We start from the raw sequence: 6,000 nt of genomic DNA, 5'->3' as shown, positions 1-6,000 counted from the left end.
TGAGTATTCAATGATGGGTCCTGGACGTTGGCCAACAGCAGAGTTTGAGCACTTGAGCTGAAGATAATCAGATTACCCCCCAAAGTGCCTCTGCAGTAATTCAGCGGCAAATTCTGTTACTGAGGCTATTTGGTGGAAAGTTCTTTTTTCCTTTTTGGTGCAATTAGATGTTTTGTTATGCTTTTCAGACTTGGGACAGTTATAGAAGTTGCCTTTATTGTGTCCTTACTTGCCAACTGTTAGGGCTGTGAGTAATGTGGAACTGACTGCCTGGGTTTGAATTGGCCATTTTTGAGTGTATTTTCTTAAGCTCGTTTTGCCTCAGTTTTCTCATCTGTTAAAATGGGTTGAAAAATTCTATCAGCCATATAGAGCTGCCATGAGGACACAGTGAATTGATATCCATAGAATAAGTCCTAGAACATTGCCTGGCTCATAGTAAGTGTTCAACAAATATTAACTATAAACCTATTATTGGTCACTTGCTTTCTCTTGAGATTACTGTGGTCCAATAGGTTGGATACACTGGAAATAAAATTAAACCACCTTTGTTATCTCAGGATGTCTCCTGGCCTTCACCATGCTACTCTGCCTAGTACGTTTAGAATTGTATGGAACATTTCCCACACTTATTTGACCATGCAAGCCTTTTCTCTGGAGCATCTTTCACACCTTATTTTGCCTAGAACATAGCACAGGAAAATCTACCTAGAAGATGATAACACAACAGTTGCAAAGGTTTGAAAGAAAAACGTGATTCAGGAATTTTATATATGATCAAGCTATTCATATGTGAAGGCAATGGGAATTAATTATGCAAATACATGTATTATTTCTGAGAAAATGGTACTCAACGTGTGTCCATAGGAAGAGGATGATGGCTCTGAAGGAGGAACTCAAGAACAGCAGCCAACAACTTGTAGGAAGCAGTGAGACCAGTTGATTGTATTGAAATAAGTCTAAACAACTGCAACAAGTATCTTGTCAAAACTGACATCAAAAGATTAAAACATTTGAAAGAAATTATTATACTGAAATAATGGGCTATTGGCATACATCAATGCAGATCAAAAGAATGAAGAAGGGGGAAGGAAAAGCAAGTGTCTTTTTAAGAAAAAGAAAAGGTAGAAAGGATACACTTCTGTTTAATAAAGGTATAGTAAGAACCACCAGTCATCTTTAACAAAGACTTAAAAAAATCTAATAAATCATTAAAGGCCAATACTCTTAGATATGAGGAAAAAACCCCTTAAATCCAAGGTTTCTCTGCTTATTAGACAAACAAAAATAAAATGAAATATTCAGAAATTAAAATATGAGTAAAATATAATTATTCAAATGTGAACATAAAGAAAGTCAGGTCTGGCAACATTAATATCAAGCAATGCACAGCTATACAAGTCAAAGAGTATGAAACTGTTAATTGCACTCCTTTATCTCCAGGCCCTTGGACAAGGAAGGTTGTAAATAGATATTAGCAAGATGTATTGTGGAAGTGGAAGTAATGGGCAAAATGTACATGGGAAGGGATGGCTTGTGTGCCAGGGCCCCTTGAGTGTAAGATCATTTTTTAACTAGAGAGGACACCTATTTTATCTTCCCAACTCACCTTCTGGGATCTGCTTCCTCCTCCTTCCTCTGTACACCCTGAACTCCTTTCTCCCAGCTATGATTCCTGCTGCTGTGTGATCCTGGATCCTACCCACAGTTGATGGGAGCCAACCTGAGCCCGGCAAACCACAGTACCTTGCCTCCTGACTTGCTTCCTTACTTTCAGGGAAGGCACCTGAACCAAGAAGGTGATGTCTTCAATGATGTCTTTTTTAACACTGAAGAAGAAGGCTGGTTCCTCTTTGATGATGGAAAAGTAAGATGGAGGTTCTCGGCTGCTATTGATGGTCATGTTTCCTACCATGAGAAAGAAACTAGTCTATAATGAAAGACAGTGACGTCATATATTTAAAAAAACAGTTTCCTAGTGGCATGTGAATTTCTGGTTCCATTTGAACCTCAGGCCTAGCTATATACCTGTACTTCCCCTGTTTCAGTTATGTAATTTTTCCTTGAATCATCTATCCCTGTAGCTTCCTAAAAATTTCCCTTTTCTGCATTAGCTACAATTGGGTTTCTGTCACTTGCAACCAAAAGAGTTCTGGCTAATACAGTTACCTTGTTAAAGTTTTAAAATAGTGGTATGTCCTGACATATGATATTGTATTAGTCTACTGAACTGAAGTGTTAAGTTAGGTTTCCAGGTCCCACAATGAAAGGGAGCATACAATTAAGCTGAAAGCAAGCTGGACAACATGGTAATTTGGTTTGAAAATAAACGTCACCAGTTAGTGATTTTTGTTTTGAAAATTACTAATATTTTTGGTGTACTGCTAGGCAGTTTTGCAACCTTTTCATATGTCTACGTTTTTCTGATTTTTTCCTTGTTTTTTTTTTTTTTTTTTTTTTTTGCCGTACGCGGGCCTCTCACTGTTGTGGCCTCTCCCATTGCGGAGCACAGGCTCTGGACGCGCAGGCTCAGCGGCCATGGCTCACGGGCCTAGCTGCTCCGCGGCATGTGGGATCTTCCCGGACTGGGGCACGAACCCGTGTTCCCTGCATCGGCAGGTGGTCTCTCAACCACTGCACCACCAGGGAAGCCCATATTTTTTCCTTGTTTTTACTTTTTAAAATTTTAAATATTTACTTTCAGAATTTAAAGTCAATTATTTTTCTGCTAGGTTGCTTGTAGTAGCAAACAGTTGGAGCAATCATAATATATAATAATTAGGGATTAATTAGAACAGACAATACTTCCTAAATAGGGCAACAGTTGGTAACACAAATGTCTAAAAGTACACTGTAAGAACATAAGTGACCAATAAGATTATTTTATGCTTTCTTTTATGTTTGAATTTTTTTATCTTATGAGAAAAATCAGCTTATGGTGTATCAGAAAATACAAGCAAACAAAAGAAAAATTTAATGCCTACGGCTTAATCACACCCACCTGGGGACAACAAATGTTACCACCTTGGCGTATATTCTATTAGAAACTTTTATAATTTTATATATATATATATATATATAAATATTCTCACATTTATTCATTTAGAAAACCTTTTCTATAAAAATGGGACTATATCACTTGTGCTTTTTTAAAAAACAACTCAATGAGGTATAATTTACATGCAATAACATGCACTCATTTTAAGCATACATTTGATTAGTTCTGACAAATTTATACACCCTTATAACCACCACCATAATAAAGATATAGGACATTTCCATCATGTCAAAAAGTTCCTTTGTGCCCTTTCCTAGGCAATCTCTCTCTCTCCCTGGGCCACAGGCAAACAGTGATCAGCTTTCTGTCACTACAGATTAGCTTTGCTTTTTCTTTCCTTAAGGTTTCACATCCATGGAATCACACAATATGAACTCTTTTGTGTCTGACTTCTTTCACTCAGCATGTTTTTGAGATTCATCCACATCATTGTGCTTATCAGCATTTCATTCCTTTTTATTGCTGAGAAGTATCCCATCGTATGAATGTACCACAATTTGTTTATCCATTCACCTGTTGATGGACACTTAGATTTTCAGTTTTTGACTATTAATGGAAAAAGATGCTATGAATATTTGAATAAGTCTTTGTTTAGATATATGTTTCCACTTACTTTAGGCAAAATATCTAGAAGTGGAATTGCTGGGTCGTGTGGTAAGTGTCACATATAATTTTGTAAGAAACTATCAAACTGTTTTTCAAAGAGTTTATTCCGTTTTCCATTCCTATCAGCAACGTGTGAGAATTCCAGGTGCTCCACAGTCTCACCAACATTTTTACTGAGTCTTTCATTTTATGGGTATGCACTGATACCTCATTGTGGTTTTAATTTGCATTTCTTTAATGACCAGTGATGTTGAACATCTTATCATGTGCTTATTGGCCACTTGTATAGCTTCTGTGAAATGGCCATTCAAATCTCTGCCCATTAAAAAATGTGGGTTGTTTGTTCTCTTACTATTGAGTTGTAAGACTTCTTTACATATCCTGGATGCAGGTCTTTACCAGATATATTAAATATTTTCTCCCAGGCTGTGACTTACTTGTTCTTTATTTTTTTTTAAAAAGATCACTGTCCTTTGAAGAGCAGTTTTTAATTTTGATGAAATCAACTTACCAATTTTCCCCTTTATGCTTTGTGCTTTTTGTGTCCTATCAAAGAAATCTTTGCCTACCCCTGAGGTTATGGAGATTTTCTTCCATTTTCTTTTCTAACTTCTGCAGTCTAGCTTTTACATTTAGGCCTATGATACACTTCAAGTTCATTTTCGTATATAGTGTGACGTAAAGGTTGAGGTTCTTTTTTTTTCATACAGATACCCAATTGTTCTAGCGCCATTTCTTGAAAAGACTATCTTTTCCCTATTCAATTACCTCGGCACCTTTGGCAAGAATCAACTGCCCACATATGTGCAGATTTATTTTAGAACTCTATTCTGTTGGACTGATCTATTTGTGCATCCTTACTTCAGTACCACACCGTCCTGACTGCTGGGAAACCTGATATTGAGTTACACAATCCACAAACTGAGAGGGAAATACTACTTGTTGGGGTTGCTTAAACATTCTGTCCATCCCCCCATGGTGTGACTTTCCCTGGCGAAGGCAGACTTCCAATGCTACTCTTACTGGGATCCCAACAGACAGGGGCAATTCATCCTGACCTGTGAAAGATGGCCTTCATCCCTAAGAAGCTCATGGCATTCTACAGTTTACACATCAGCTTCACATCCTCTGTCTCACTCATATACTGATTCAGTCCTCTCACTAACTCCCTTCACAACCTCCCTATGGGGTGGGCTACTTAGAATCTGATTATACCCATTTTATAGATAAGGAAACCTAGACTTTAGAATTATCACCATGACACCTTCTCAATAGTTGTGGAACCCTGAAATTCTAGTTTAAGTAACACAGAAAAGCAAAGGCCGATCTGACTTCATCAACTTAGCAGTCTGCTCTAATTCTGCCTGTAAATTTCTTGGGTGAGTGGCAGGTCACAAAGGTAAGTCACACCTGTGCTACACCTGTGCCCTCCCCCCCCAAACCCCCAACGCACACAGACACACACACATACATATACACACACATACACACAACCCCTGAGAGACTTCTAGGCTATATTTGTCTCAAATGACTTCAGTGGTTAGCCTAGTGATAGTGCTTCCTACAAGACAGTTCAGCATTTGCTTGTGGTCCTGATTCTGGGTAACAGGACCAGTTAACCCTTACTGTGAGCTCCGCGCAATCCCCAGTCCGCTGGACAAGGACACAGTGCTGGCTCTAGCAGCCCCTTGGCTTGGAGGCAGTGTGGTAAAATCGCTCCCTATCTCCCCTGCCAAGGGTTGCTGTTTAATCAGAGGACAGTTGTCACTGAGAAAGCTCCCCACCCCTCAGCTAGCAGGCAGGAGAGCACAGGTGTCTGGGTGGTGGCACCCTCACAGGCTGTTGGGGACAGAGCTGCAGGGGACTGAGGTTAGGAATGAAGCAGTAAGAAGTTCAAAGGAAGTAGCAGGATATAAGGGGTTTTGGACAAAGTAGAGGTGGCGTGAGGGGCTTCAGAATGAAATTAGAAGAGGGCTGCAATTGTCCCTCTGTGTGACCTCAGGCAGGTCCCTTTCTCTTTTTGGGCCTGTTTTCCCATCTGTGTAATAGTAAATTAGGTTGCGTGATATCTGGGGTCCTAGTAAGCTCTGAGTCTACTTGATTCAGGGAGTTGGAAATGCAAAGAAAGGAGGTCACAGGACAGTTAGTGATGTTGGCAGAGGTGGACAGAGAAGGGCTGATGGTCATGAACAGGGATGGGGGATGAGCAGAGAGTAGGGCAGTGGAGTGTCCAGGTGCCTCATTTTCTTTATGGAAGGAGAAGACAGTACAAGTGAAACTGGCATACTGGGCCCGTTAGAAGGTGGTGAGGCATTTACTGATGAGGCATCTGTAGT

General features: G+C 39.6%; 1 long non-coding RNA gene across 2 annotated transcripts in view; it reads right to left on the bottom strand.

The window, feature by feature from the left end:
• Positions 1-683: 683 nt before the first annotated feature.
• LOC137227638 (uncharacterized) overlaps positions 684-6,000 on the bottom strand; it is a 619,814-nt gene continuing 614,497 nt past the window's right edge. For both annotated transcript variants that reach the window (XR_010944939.1, XR_010944941.1), the window contains one exon: positions 684-1,908. This is a non-coding gene — a long non-coding RNA (uncharacterized lncRNA). The remainder of the gene's footprint in view (positions 1,909-6,000) is intronic.

The sequence above is a fragment of the Pseudorca crassidens genome, chromosome 7, assembly GCF_039906515.1.
Source record: "Pseudorca crassidens isolate mPseCra1 chromosome 7, mPseCra1.hap1, whole genome shotgun sequence".
Lineage (NCBI taxonomy): Eukaryota > Metazoa > Chordata > Mammalia > Artiodactyla > Delphinidae > Pseudorca > Pseudorca crassidens.
The sequence above is the reverse complement of the archived record's forward strand: the minus strand, read 5'-3'. Positions and strand labels throughout refer to the sequence as shown.